Source organism: Herpailurus yagouaroundi, unplaced genomic scaffold, assembly GCF_014898765.1.
Source record: "Herpailurus yagouaroundi ecotype Mexico unplaced genomic scaffold, PumYag 141, whole genome shotgun sequence".
NCBI lineage: Eukaryota > Metazoa > Chordata > Mammalia > Carnivora > Felidae > Herpailurus > Herpailurus yagouaroundi.
The window spans coordinates 36,568,077-36,583,604 of NW_024412396.1; the positions used below are offsets into that span (position 1 = coordinate 36,568,077).

Sequence of the window (15,528 nt, forward strand, 5' to 3'; positions counted from 1 at the left end):
AACGTTTATTTTTTTTTTAATTTTTTTTTTAACATTTATTTATTTTTGAGACAGAGAGAGACAGAGCATGAACGGGGGAGGGGCAGAGAGAGAGGGAGACACAGAATCGGAAACAGGCTCCAGGCTCTGAGCCATCAGCCCAGAGCCCGACGCGGGGCTCGAACTCACGGACCGCGAGATCGTGACCTGGCTGAAGTCGGACGCTTAACCGACTGCGCCACCCAGGCGCCCCAACAAAAGCAGTCTTTAATGCTACTTCCTGTTCTTCTCTGGCATGTGCGGTTCTATAGTCCATCGCAGGAGAAAGTGGTCCCTGGCCTGCTCCATCGCGCCACTAGCCACTTCTCCAACCAGAACGTCAGGCATCTCCCATCACTGCTCCACTCTACCCCATTGCTGTCTTGCATCTCATGTGACAGTAGGATCCCTGTATTTTATTTTTCTGTACTAAACTGTTTTCCCAATCCTGTCCCAAAAGCTTTTAGCGTGTTCTCTTTATCCATGGTGTTGTAAAATTCCAGAATGTGTCCAAGTATGAATCTTTTTTTCTTTTTTAAATTCACCCTATTGTGTACTTAATAAGCCCTTTTAGTCTGAAGTTTTACATCTTATACCGACTCTAGGGGATTATTATTTTTCTATTACTTTTATGATTTTTTTCCTCTGTTCTCTATTTCTGGAACTCTTATTAGATACAGTTTCTTTTAGATACTCTATCTCTCTTGACAATTTTTTCCCTTGTCTTTTCTCTGTTTGGTCTTTTGCTATATGTTTCTTGCCTTTTTCTTGCATTCTTTAGATTTATGTTTTACTTTGGTGGTTTTTTTTTTTTTTAATTGTATTTCTTTTTTTTTAAGTACTCTCTATACCCCATGTGGGACTTGAACTCACAACTCCAAGATCCACAGTCGCATGCTCTACTGACTGAGCCAGCTAGGTGCCCCTGGTGATTGTATTTTTAATCTCCATGAACTCTTCATTGTTTTCCAACTGCTCCTTTTTTATAGAGGTCTCTTCTGGTTTAAGTGGATACAGTATCCATGAGAGTATAATGCTAAGTGAAATAAGTCAGAGAAAGACAAATATCATATGATTTCACTCATGTGTGTAATATAAGAAACAAAACAAATGAACAAAGAAACAAAAGAGACAAACAAAAAAAACAGACTCTTGAATGCAACAGAGAACAAACTTGTGGTTGTCAAAGGGGAGATGGGTGGGAGAATGGGTGAAATAGGTGATGGGGGACTAAGAGTACACTTATTGTGATCAGCACTGAGAAATATATAGAATTGTTGAATCATTATATTGTACACCTGAAACTAATATAACACTATACATTAATTATAGCTGAGTGAAAATGAATGAATGAATACAATATCTTCCCTTTTGGGACACTGACTAGAATTCCTTGTAGTTTATTATGTTTTATGAATCATCTATATTTCTACCAGCTGGGTAAGGCCTTTTGATGTTTATTTTGGTGGTTCTCACTTGAGCTACAGAATTTTTCAACCATCCATGATCTTTAACTTTTTGTGAGTCAAGGACAATTTGATTGACATAGGTGGCTTGGGATGGGTTTCCTGTGTCCTGCCTCTGAGTTAGAGCCAGGTTTTGTGTTTGTAGGTAGGAATGTGAATAATCATTCACTTTAGAGTGCTGGGGATATGTGGTCAGGTTGGGGGTCTCCCCAAATGCCAAAGAAAAGTGGGTCCTTCTGGTGCTGCAACCCCTATGCTGAGTTGCTATTGCATGAATACCTTACATACACTAAATTTATTCAGAGATGATATTTCCAACTTGGCCTGGGGGCAAAAGACATTGCTGCATAGAAAGATAGGAGAAGGGGTTCAGAGACCAGGGCCAGCAGGACTCTGCACTTTGGCTACATCAGTCCTGATGAACGTACCCCTCTTTGGAGATGGAAATGAGGGTACCAGCACTCCATAACACCACAGACTGAGTAGGAAAGTTGTATTCCTCAGAGGAGATCCAAATGCTTTTATCTGAAGATTAGGACAAAAACAGTAACAGTCCACTATAATAGATAAGTGTGATTAACCCCATTTTATGAGTACATTTGGTGAAATACTGTGAATGAATTGTGAAGATTAGGAATGAGGAAAACATAGTAAGTCAACATAATGTAAGCAACACCATTGCTGATCACTGTGTTGATCATTGAGGGGGAAAAGCTAGAGAGAATGGTTAAGTATTTCCATCCATTTAATGGCCCACACCAGGTGGAGGTGGAGACGAAGGGACTCTGAAGAAGAGACTCTGTAAATCATTAACATCATAGCAAAGATGCTGTAGGCTCCATTTGAGACCAACTTCCAGTTTCTGATTCACTGAATATGTTTCCCTTTTTAAAAAAAAAAATATAGTTTATTTATTTTTAGAGAAAGAGACAGAGAGAAAACAAGCAGCAGAGAGGCAGAAAGAGACGGAGAGAGAGAGAATCCCAAGCAGGCTTTGCACTGTCAGCGCAGAGCCTGATGCGGTCTCAAACTCATGAACCGTGAGATCATGACTTGAGCCAAAACCAAGAGTCCGACGCTAAACCAACTGAGCCACCCATGAATATCTTTCCCTTTAATTGAGCATAGAGTCATCTGGGAGTTGAATGTGGCTGTGGAAGAGATACTTGGAATCTTACAAAATGTTGGGGGCCTTATTCACTCCATTTGTATTTCGCCTTCATTTGTACAGTTCCTGTGCATTTCAAAGACTTTTCTCAGTGCTGACAAGGAAGGAAGAACTGCTAAATTGGAAGCTTTTAAATTTTTTTTCCCCACGTTTATTTATTTTTGGGACAGAGAGAGACAGAGCATGAACGGGGGAGGGGCAGAGAGAGAGGGAGACACAGATCCGGAAGCATATCCGGTATGAGCCATCAGCCCAGAGCCTGACGCGGCGCTCGAACTCACGGACCGCGAGATCGTGACCTGGCTGAAGTCGGACGCTTAACCGACTGCGCCACCCAGGCGCCCCATGGAAGCTTTTAAACAGATCAAGATTTTTAGCATATTCCAAACATGGTCAGATTTGATGCATATAAATCTCAACCACATCACAATGTTGATGGGATCGTTCATTTCTTTTCTTCTTAGCAAAGATAACTGTCATTCCCAAACACAGATCAGACATTTAGCCCTCACAAATGTAGTAATCAAAATAGAGAGTGATCAGCTTATCCAGTTTCCCATCTGTGCTTCAGCTGTGATGTTTAATTTTCATTTCCTCCTTCCCATTGACATCCTAACCCAGCCAGGGAGGTCTGATAGCCCTTTCCAGGGGATTTTGTTACTTCCTCATTCTTACATAAGAGCCGGAATTCCATTTGGAAAGAGAAATTACACTGGGCTTAATCAATAACCTCAAAGAATTAAGAGAAAAAAAATTACCTGTTATTTGACTGTAATATGTATTTGATGGCTATGATTTGTGTTCTTGTGTTAATTGTAGGATCCTAGAATTAGATTAACTATTGTTAACATCTAAAATTGATTTAAATGCAAAAAGAATCAATACATGAGCTAAATGTTTAAATATCACGACACTAACAAGAGACTGAGTCTTCCACTGAATTATTCTTTTCTTTCTGCATTTGAAAACAATGCACCTATCTAGGGGAGATGAAAAAATACTGACTGTTGTAAAGGACATTGTAAATAACCCTCCATCATAAAAAGGAAGGTAGTGCCACAGGTGGTATAGCCAGGGGACAGGGGTGCAAGAGCACCTGACTTCAGGAGTCCCAAACAGACCAGGTTCAACCATTTTCTGCTGACAAAATCCAAAGTCAGAAAGACCAGTGGCAATGAAACAAGAAAGGAATTTATTTCAATGAGGCCAACACTGGGAAGACCGCAGATGAGCATCTCAGAAACTGTCTCCAAAGTGCCAAAAATACTTCCTTTCAGGTTTGTATAAGGAAAATATAGGGGAAGGTGGGTGGGCGGGTACGTAAAGGTGGGCAGTGAAGGTCAAATTGATCTTTGTCTTGGGAGCCAATCATAGATGGGGTCTTGCTGGCTCAGGGCAGTCCTTACTGCTTGAGCAAGTCGTTTCTTCCCAGGTAAGGGATTCTTTGCCCTCAAGGTCTTTCTTCCAGAAAGAAGAATGCAAATAGAAAGTTTGAGGTCAAGGGGCGCCTGGGTGGCTCAGTCAGTTAAGCCTCGGACTTCAGCTCAGGTCATGATCTCATGGTTCTTAAGTTCAAGCCCCACATGGGGCTGCTGATGGCCCAGAGCCTAGAGCCCGTTTCGGATTCTGTATCTCCCTCTCTCTTTGCCCCTCCCCTGCTCCTGCTCTGTCTCTCAAAAATAAATAAATGAAAAAAAAAAAAGTTTGAGGTCAAAACGGAGGCAGCTAAAGTCCTCTTTCAGTGGGAAGAATAAGGAGTAAGTGTAGCAAAACTAAAAATCTTAGCATTAAATTTGGCAAAAGATTATAGTAATTATAATTGCTAATGTTTTTGAGCACTTACTGGATGCTTGACAGTTTTTGTTCTCATTCAGTCTTCACAACAACCTTATGGAACGTGTACCAAGAAGGTCTGGAAGGATCTGCCTCCACCAAGTCACAGGCTGGGTTTGTGAAAAATGATTAAAGAAGACAACTTAGATGGCACAAATGAACTTTATTTAACACTTCATGAAGTGGCAGTCTCCATTCCCAAGGGTCCAGAGAATTGCAAAGTGGAGTGAAGGTGAGGGGCTTTTATTAGGAAAAAGTATAAAGGACAAGAAAGGGGAAAATGAAAAATAAACAAAGAACAGGGGTGTTAAGTATGCAGCCCAGAGTTGGCATGGTGTTGGGGATTGACTGATTGGATGTGCTGTATTTGAATCAAGTGAAACCTTTATAAGGATGTGAAAGTTATCTAAGTTTGTTTCCTGATGTGGCATCCTGGGAAGGAGTGACTCCATCGTGGGTCTGGAAATGTATTGCAATAGGGTTGAAGCCCAGGTCTGCTGACTGCAGATCCAGATCCCTTAACCTGTGTGCTATGTTTCAACAATTGTGATTCTAGATATTCTAAACAAATGGAGTCTTGATGGATTATCTTGACAGATAGTCCAAAGACTGGTATATTCAGAAAGATATTGGAGTTGGCCAATTACTTGCTTTTTGTTTGTTTTTGTTTTGTTTTGTTTTATTTTTTATTTTTTAAAATTTACATCCAAATTAGTTAGCATATAGTGCGACAATGATTTCAGGAGTAGATTCCTTAATGCCCCTTACCCATTTAGCCCATCCCACCTCCCACAACCCCTCCCATAACTCTCAGTTTGTTCTCCATATTTGTGAGTCTCTTCTGTTTTTTCTCCCTCCCTGTTTTTATATTATTTTTGTTTCCCTTCCCTTATGTTCATCTGTTTTGTCTCTTAAAGTCCTCATATGGGTGAAATCATATGATTTTTGTCTTTCTCTGACTAATTTAACTTAGCATAATACCCTCCAGTTCCATCCACATAGTTGCAAATGGCAAGATTTCATTCTTTTTGATTGCCGAGTAATATTCCATTGTATATATACCACATCTTCTTTATCCATTCATCAATTGATGGACATTTGGGCTCTTGCCATACTTTGGCTATTGTTGATAGTGCTGCTATAAACATGGGGGTGCATGTGTCCCTTCAAAACAGCATACCTGTATCCCTTGGATAAATACCTAGTAGTGCAATTGCTGGGCCGTAGGGTAGTTCTATTTTTAGTTTTTTGAGGAACCTCCATACTGTTTTCCAGAGTGGCTGCTCCATCTTGCATTCCCATTACTTGCTCTTTTATTTCACTAACTTAAGTCTCAGAAACTCTCTTGTTAAATTTGATACCCTCATAATCCTAAATTTTGTTTGTTGAATTGGATTCTTGAACTCTTCTTTAGTATCTTGAAAGTTCTTAGAGAACTATTAGAATGTATATAAAGTCAGAGGCCATAGAAACATTTATGGATCTGAGTTGGGGCGCTAAACCTAGTTCAGTGTGTGTGCATGTATGGCAAGCACACGTGTGTCCATGGGAGAGTGTGTGTGTGTGTGTGTGTGTGTGTGTGTGTATGTAAACACCCACATGTGAGCCTGTGTGAGGTTGCCTAGTTAGATGGAACTGGGACCAAATAAATTGTATTTAAACAGTACCTGTTTGTTTGTTTGTTTGTTTGTTTGTTTCTTTCTTTCTTTCTTGTTGTTTATTTTTAAGAGAGAGACAGAGACAGAACATGAACAGGGAAGGGGCAGAAAGAGGAGACACAGAATCTGAAGCAGGCTCGAGCGTCTGAGCTATTATCATAGAGCCGGATGCAGGGCTCAAATCCATGAGTCGTGAGATCATGACCTGTGCTGAAGTCGAAGTGGGATGTTTAATGAACTGAGCCACCCAGGCACCCCACTGTGTCCCTGTTTAAAAACATTAAGACCCTTTGGTGCAGATTCTCCTTGTTCTTTTTTTATTTTCAAGTAACACTTGTAAAGCCAAACACAGTTATGCAAATGTATGTCAAGTAGGACCCCTGAGCCCCTGGGGAAAGTGTAAAACAAGATCTTTTGTTACTTGACAAAGGCTACTCCTACCAAGAAACCCGAGGTTTGCAGAGTTGGACCCTGAAGGGTGAAGGTGGAGTTGAAGTGACTCTATTTTCAGAAATTCCTCAGATCTAACATTTTCTCTTCTGTGGATCAACATTATTAGAACATCTCTGTAGGACTGAGATAATCCTTTGTTATATTTTATTTTAGAGAGAACAAGCAGGGGAGGGGGCAGAGAGAGAGATAGAGAGAGAGAGAATCTCAAGCAGGCCCCACGCTCAGCACAGAGTCCAACATAGGGCTTGACCCCACAACCCTGGGATCATGACCTAAGCTGAAATCAAGAGTCAGACAGTTAACCGACTGAGCCACCCAGGCACCCCAGGACTGAGATAAGCTTGACCAAGACAAATCCATAGGAGAGGACACCAAGAGCCCCCAGCTGTAAGTTATCCCAGGTAAGAAAGTCTGATGTGGTGGCCTCATTCAGCAACCACACTCAGAGGGTGTGGGTGGTCTTGGTACAGCAGGTTGGTGAGGTTGGATGGCCCTCTCAACATTGACACCTTGACATAGAGGGTGTGCTTTAATAGCAAATGACTGAGCTTGTGTGAGGGTAAAACAACACAGTCGGTACCCTAACCCTGTAGTGTTCTGGGCTGAATACAACATTGGATGGAGTGGTTCATCCTTTCTTCTTCCAGTGATTTTAAAACTAGTTTTGTAACCCAAGCTATTGGAGTGTAAATTGCAGAAATATTTTAACACAGACTCCAACTTTCCCAAATCTGATATTCCACTTCAGATATTCAGGTTTTGACTACATTGATGATTATGTTTTGAGTAAAATGTTCACTTTAGATGAATATATGCTTTATTTGGAAATATCTTAAAAGTCTTAACATTTATTTCTTTTGAACTCGATTTGCTTTGCCAAAGATTATTTCAAATTTGGAATCATGAATTCCCACTATTTTGTCAAAAATATTTGTGTTGGATCTATTCAGAACCTCAAAAACCTCTGCCCGTGTTTTTCTATCTCTGCTGCCATGGGAAGGTCTTTCTGCAGAAGCATGTTTGCAGATGTGTTTGGGTTGTAAGAATCACCCAAATCACACTGTGAAGTAGGCAGGAGAGGGATCAGTCTTCCCGTTTTCTGGCTGAAAAGTGAGGTGGGTTATGTGACTTGAAGAAGGTCTCCCAGCTGGGCAGAAGTAGTGCTGGAACTTGAATGGCTCTTTCTGACTTTTAAGCAACAGACCCTTCCTACCCACTGTTATGTGCTGTTGATCCTTATGAATAGTTTTCTAGACTGAAGTGTGCTCTTCAAGGAGGAGGCAGATCTGGGTTCAAATCTTGAAGCTTCCACTTCTCATCTTTGGTTGGGCAAAGTACCTAACATCTGTAATCCTTGGTATCCTTGTGTTGAATGGGAAAAAACAATACTATAAATTTTGCATGGCTGTTAGGATTACAGAGCTGTAAGTTGTACAGCTGGTACTGTAGCGTTAGTGTAAGAAACACCATGCAGTCTCTCTTGATGGTCTCTAACCCTTGCAAATTTGGATATATTTACCACTAACTTTTTATGAGTACACAAAGGACTGCAGCACTTTTTAGGTTAGCATGGAGTGATACAAAGAACTCCAATCAGTAGACTAGTTCTAAGTACCATCTACCCCTAATAAAAACAAGGGTTTAACTTTCATTCGTTCACTGAACAAATTTATTGAACATCGATTATATGGCAGGTATTGCTCTAAGCCCCAGGGAAACAGCAATAAAGAAAAAAGGCAAAAATCTCTGTCCTTACAGAGCTTACATTCTAGTGCCACTTATTATACACCAGACATTTGTTCCAGTGATCAATGCTGTGTAATTCAATATCAAAATTATGTAAAAATAATACTTGGGGAAAAGTTGGCTATCAATTATTTTGCTCCATGTGGTATTGACTGGGGTCACTCGGTCCTATTCACCTGATAGCTGGTTTAGTCTGGAGGGTCCAAACAGGCTCACTCAGATGCCTGACACCTTGTCAGGATGGCAGAAAAGCTGAACTCAATACAACCCCTCTTCCTCTCTATGTAGCTTCTGGGTCTCTCCACAGGGTAGTCATACTTCTTACATGGCAAGTGGCTTTTCTTGGAGAAAGTGGTCCTGGAGACAGACCAAGGCAGGAGTTGAAAGGCTTCTTCTGACCCAGAGTTGGAAGGCAAGAAGCATCACTTCAACTGTGTTTCATTAGTGACAGGTGAGTGCCTTTGGTCAGTGTGGGTTTAAGGGGAAGGGAATTAGATCCCACCTTTCCATGGGAGGAATGTCAAACAATCTGTGGCCATCTTTAAGATGCATTTTAACTGTATCTCATTTAGTCCTTACCACAATAACTCTATAAGGTAAGTTCTCTTAAATTATACTTGCTTTAGAGATAAGGAAACTGACACGGAGAAGTTAAGTAACTTGCCCAAGGTTGCATAGCCAGTTAGTGGCAGAGCCAGGATTAAAAAGTGGTAATGTAGGGGTGACTGGCTGGCTCAATTGGTTATGTGTCCAACTCTTTGTTTCGGTTCAGATCATGATGATCTCATGGTTTGTGAGTTCGAGCCCCGTGTCAGGTTCTATGCTGACAGAGCAGAGCCTTCTTGGATTCTTGCTCTCCCTCTTTCCTAGCCCCTCCCCTGCTCACACACACTCTCTCTGTGTCTCTGTCTCTGTCTCTCTCTCTCAAAAATAAATAAATAAACAAAAAAGATTAAAAAAAAGTGGTAATTTAGCTCCAGAGTTCAATGTTTTAAACATTACATTTTACTCCCTCAAATGATTCGCATTACCTTGAACAATTGTTTTTTAAGTGGCTGGGTCTCAGTTCCTCATGCACAATATGAAAGGCTAAGGACAGAGTTATTTTCCATCCCATATGCATTAGAATGGCCACTACCAAAAAACAAAAAATCAAGTATTGGTGATGATGTGGGGAAATTGGAACACTTGTGTACTGTTGGTAGGAATATAAAACAGTGCAGCCTTTATATAAAATAGTATAACAGTTCCTCAAAAAGTTAAAAAAAGAATTAGCATATAAACAGCATTCCACTTCTGGGTATATATTCCAAAGAATTAAAAGCAGAGTCTTGAAGAGATAATCTGTATACCCATTCTCCTAGCAGCACTGTTTACAATAGCCAAAAGATAGAAGTAACCCAAGTGTTCATTTTTAAATGGATGAGGAAAATGTGGTATATACACACAGTAGAATATTACTCAGCCTTAAAAAGGAATGAAATTCTGACACATGCTACAACTTGGATGAAACTTGAGGACATTGTGGTAAGTGAAGTAAGTCAGACACAAAAGGGCCAATAGTGTATGATTCTACTAATATGAAATACCCAGAGGAGTCAAATTCATGGAGTCAGAAAATAAAAGGGTGGTTTCCAGGAGCTCAGGGAAGGGAGGAATGGCAAGTTGTTGTTTAATGGGTATAGAGTTTCAGTTTTGCAAGATGAAAACAATACTGGAAACGGTTGCTCAACAACGTGAGTGTACTTAACACTATTGAATGGTACACTTAAAATGGTTACAGTGGGGCACCTTGGTGGCTCAGTTGGGTAAGCATCTGACTCTTGATTTCAGCTCGGGTCATGATCTCACAGTAGTCAGATCCAGCCCCGAGTCAGACTCTGTGCTGGTTGTGTAGCTGCTTAAGATTCTCTCTCTCTCTCCCTCTTCCTTTGCCCCTCCTGACCCCAAATATATAAATAAAACTTAAAGAAAGAGAAAGTGAAAGCAGGGGAGAGACAGAAAGACAGGGAGAGAGAGAATCCCAAGAAGGCTCTGCCCTGTCACTGAGGAGCCTGACACAGGGCTCAATCCTACAACCCTGGGATCAACCAACTGAGCCACCAAGGCACCCCCACCTCTTTATCCTTCAGAAAAAAATTTTTCTAAATGGTTACAACAGCAGACTTCATATTATGTGTATTTTGCCACAGTTAAAAGTAAAAATTTCATCTTCAACTTTTATAATTTTGTATAATTTTTATCGATAACTATATCTAATATATATCCTAATATATCTAATATATATCTTATATCTAATAGAATAGTAGCTTCTTCTGCTAGACTTAGAAATAATTTGTAACAAGTATTCCAATTATGGGTTGGCACCCATACTCTCATAATTTTACAGAAAGAAGTCATTTAAATCATAAGAAAGTAGAATATATTATATAATCTCTTTTTTTCTAAACAATGAAATAATGAGTCATTAAGAAAGGTGTCTAGTGATGTGTATAGAAAGTGACTAAAATATACAACAGAATTAGCAAAGCAAACAGGATTTTGGACTCCTTACTCATCAGGACAGGCCAAAGCAAACAAGGGTATATTGTATTGTGCTGTAAAGGTCAATAAATTCAGACTTGACCAATTCGGGAGAGGCGGAGAGATGTGGAAACCAGGGCCTTTAGAACTGAGCCTCACCCCAATAATCAAACCATGGAATAGGACTCAGATGTAAGCTGTGTTTCTATTGCCTGGAGGGTGTCTTGGGGAAAAAACCAACGAACCAGGTGCTGGGTTTCAGAAAATTATTTTACCAGGCCATTTAAAGGAGAGCAAGTTTGATTTCAAGTTGTAATCAGAGGATGAATATAATTGTTTCTTCAAATGACCAGAAAGCCTATAAGGAAGTATTCCAGAGGCACTAGTAAACCTCAGGGCAAGAAGGAAAAAGAAAAGGAAATGCTGGGTTTTTTTTTTTCTTTCAATTAAAAAAATTTTTTTCCTGGGTCACCTGGGTGGCTCAGTCGGTTAAGTGTCCGACTTCACCTCAGGCCATGATCTCATGGTCTGTGAATTCGAGCCCTGCATTGGGCTCTTTGCTGACAGCTCAGAGCCTGGAACCTATTTCGAATTCTGTCTCCCTCTCTTTCTGTCCCTCCCCTACTCATGCTCTGTCTCTCTTGCTCTCAAAAATAAATAAATATAAAAAAAATTTTTTTTCCTGATTATCCAAGTAAAACATGTTCACAGGGGCATCTGGGTGGCTCGGTTCATTGTCAGACTCTTGATTTTGTTGAAGTCATGATCTCGAAGTTTGTGGGATGGAGCCTTGCCCTCTCTCTCTCTCCTTTTCCCCTCCCCACCTCTCAAGGTGGATAAGTAAACTTCAAAAAAATTGTTTTGAAAGAAAAGAAAATACAGCACAATGGACAGTTGTGATTTTGATGGCCCAGCAGCTCTTTTATTTTCTGGGTATGTCACACCAACCATCTGGCCCTAGTGGGCACTGCTGTTTTTATTTATTTATTATTTTTATTTTTTTAAGTTTATTTATTTTGAGAGAGAGAGTACGCCCACATGCGTACTTCAGCAGGGGAGGGGCAGAGAGAGAGGGAGGGAGAGAGAGAGAGAGAGAGAGAGAGAGAGAGAGAATCCCAAGCAGGCTCTGCACTGATAGTGCAGCACTGATGGTGCTCGATCCTACAAACTGTGAGATCATGACCTAAGCCAAGATCAAGAGTCAGATGCTTAACCAACTGAGACATCCAGATGCCCCTATTTTTATTTTTTGAGAGAGAGAGAGCACAAGTTGGGGAGAGGGGCAAAGAGAAAGAGAGAGAGAGAGAGAGAGAGAGAGAGGACCCCAAGTACGTCCCACACTTAGCATGGAACCCAACGCAGGGCTCAATCCCAGACCCTGGGACCATGACCCAAGCCAAAATCAAGAGTCAGAGGCCCAACCAACTGAGCCACCCAGGCACCCCTGTACTGCTGTGTTTATTTTTTTTTTAATTCTGCTACAGGGGTGCCTCGGTGCTCAGTCAGTTAAATGACTGACTTCCACTCAGGTCATGATCTTGTGGTTCATGGTGGTTCATGTCAGGCTCTGTGCTGACAGCCTAAATCCTGCTTCAGATTCTGTCTCCCTCTCTCTGCCTCTCCCCTGCTTGCACTCTGTCTCTCTCTTTCTCTCAAAAATAAATAAACATCAAAAATTTTTTTAAAAATTTCTGCTACAGCATGAGGAATGTAGGCTGTGCTGACTTGCCCAACTCAAGCAGAACAGACCCTGTCACCTCCCCATGGATCTGTCTTCTTTCATTAGCCTGCTTTTCTGTCCACGGTGATTGGCTTAAGAGTAGATAACTGACCCAAGTTAGCCAATTCCATTCTCTGGTTACCACTGCCCTGGCCACTGTGATTGTGAAATTGTTGGACATGTGATCTAAAATGGCCAATGAGAATATTTCATTGGGATTATTTTTGCTGCATCTGTTTTCTCCCAATGCACCCTCCCACCACTGCACACACACACATAAAAAAGAATTGGGGGAACATTCTTTATTTCTCTAGTGGCAAAACTAGAAAATGTGAATCCAGGAGCTGCTGGCAATAGAGTCATAAGGCTTGTGGAGAAGGCAGATCTGTGACCCCAATGTACAGAGAGGAACAGAGAGCAGAGATGGAAAGGAGTCCCTGGTTCCACTCAGTTCTTATAACTGGTTCAGTGAGCCAATAAATATTCTTTAAATTAAACTTGTTTAATTGGGGTTTCTGTCACTTGCAATCAAAAGAGCCCTGACTGATATATTTAAAAAAAAAAGTATAAAGAAGCAGAAAAGAACACATCCATAGTGCTACTTCTCAGTGCCAACAACTGATTACTGTGTGATATGTACTTGTTGTCTTTTTTTTTCTTTTTGGTTTTTCATTAGATCATTTCTAGTATCATCGAAAATTTTAGTAATTATACTTTTCACAACTGGTCCCATAATATTAGACATATAGTTATTTCCAAGTTTTTGATGCATTGTGGGCATACATTTTTGTTTGTATCTCATATTATTTTTTGGGATATGTTGCTACAAAGAGAATTACAGAGCCAAAGGGTATGAATAGTGACTTTTAAGGTTTTGTTTTTACTTTAAAATTTTTTTTCTTTAATATTTATTTATTTTTGAGAGAGAGACCGAGCGCAAGCAGGGGAGGGGCAGAGAGAGAAGGAGACACAAAATCTGAAACAGGCTCCAGGCTCTGAGCTGTCAGCACAGAGCCCGATGGGAGGCTGGAACCCAGGAACTGCGAGATCATGACCTGAACTGAACTTGGATGCTTCAGACTGAGCCACCAGGGTGACCCCCCCTTTTTTTGTAAATTTTTTTAATGTAAAGTTTTTTTTTTTTTTTTTTTGGTAAAAGTGATACATGATAACAAGAATTAAACAATTTAAAAGGATATGAAAATGCACAAGTTACCTTCAAGCATGTTTCTTCTTTTCCAGACTGTCTCTCCCTTTCTTTATATACATGTATATATCTTCCTCTGCCACTTTTAAAGATCCTACCAAATTATGGTATGATGAAAATACTCTTGTGTACTTTGATTTTCATTATTTATTTACTTATTTTTTAATTAATATTTGGTCTATTTAACTGTCTACTAAACTACTTCTGAAGTCATAGGACACCTTTTTTTAAAAAAAGTGAACTGTACAGGCAACATGGGGCTTGAGCCTTGAGCTCACCACCCTGAGATTGAGTTGCATGCTCTACTGGATAAGCCAGCCAGGAGTCCCAACAATATATTTTTTTAAAAACTGCATGGTAGGGCACCTGGGTGGCTCAGTTGGTTAAATGTCCAACTTCGGCTCAGGTCGTGATCTCACGGTTCGTGGGTTCGAGCCCCGCTTCAGGCTCTCTGCTGTCACTGCAGAGCCTGCTTCAGATCCTGTCTCCCTCTCTCTCTGCCCCTCCCCCACTTGTGTGCATGCTCTCTCTCTCTCTCAAAAATAAATAAAAATTTTTAAAAATTGCAAAAAAATTGCCTCCTTCCAATGATGGACATCTAGGCTTTTTCTAGTCTTTTGACACTACAAACAAGCCTGCATCAAGTACCCCTATATGTAGGAGTATCAAAATGTGCAAATATATCTGTACAACAAATCTCTGGGGGAGAAAGTACTAAGTCAGTAGTATTGTGCTAGGCCTTGCCAAAATGTCTTCACAATTGCCATTCCAAATGAACTCCCACCAGTAATATATGAAAGAGCATACCCTCATCAAGATAATGCATTAACAAATTTTTGTTAAATAAACAAAATAGGTTTTGTTTTTTGTCTTGCCCCTGTGATCAACAAATATTAGTTTCTTTTTGTAGTTGTAATTTGACAAATTGCCCTTCCATCTGGAATTTATACCTCCATCTGTCATATGTGAAACTATTGGCCTTACTGCATCTTTATCAGCATTAAGCATCATCTTTATATTATTTTATTTGTTTATTTATTTACTTTAAGATTTTACTCTTAAATCTCTACACCTAATGTGGGGCTCAAACTCACCCCAAGATCAAGAGTGGCACACTCCACCAACTGAGCCAGCCACGTGCCCCGACATTACCATTACTTTAAATCTTTAGTAATTTAATAGGCGATAATAGTATTTCATATTAAAAGCTTGTATCTTATTCATTCATGCAACATTTATTATCCAAACACCTATAGTATGCAGATGTTCTTCTGATGACAATGGTAAGACACTGTCCTTGCCCTCAAGGAGCTTACATTTCTTTGATTACTAATGAATCTGGACACTAAAAAATGAACACTTTCAAGTTGTATTTTAAACCAGGAGTTGTACATTGTCTCAAACTTTATTTACTTACTTGCCTACTTATTTAGCATTGTCTCAAACTTTGTAAGGAGACAGGAGATGATCATTTAAAAAATTTTTAAATGTTTTTATTTATTTTTGAAGGAGAGAGAGAGAGAGAGAGAGCATGAGTGGAAGAGGAGCAGAGAGAGTGGGAGGCGCAGAATCCAAAGCAGGCTCCAGGCTCTAAGCTGTCAGCACAGAGCCCGATGCAGGGCTCGATCTCATGAACTATGAGATCATGACCTGAGCTGAAGTTGGGCGCTCAATCGCCTGAGCCACCCAGGTGCCCCGAGATGATAATTTAAAGATGATATTTATCATTCTGATTG

At 40.2% G+C, this 15,528-nt stretch overlaps 1 long non-coding RNA gene across 1 annotated transcript in view; it reads left to right on the plus strand.

The window, feature by feature from the left end:
• The window catches only part of LOC121031297 (uncharacterized), a 23,024-nt gene extending 8,091 nt beyond the window's left edge, over positions 1 to 14,933 (plus strand). The window contains exons 2-4 of the long non-coding RNA XR_005790656.1: positions 4,067 to 4,072; positions 14,030 to 14,035; positions 14,922 to 14,933. This is a non-coding gene — a long non-coding RNA (uncharacterized LOC121031297). The remainder of the gene's footprint in view (positions 1 to 4,066; positions 4,073 to 14,029; positions 14,036 to 14,921) is intronic.
• The last annotated feature ends 595 nt before the right edge of the window (positions 14,934 to 15,528 follow it).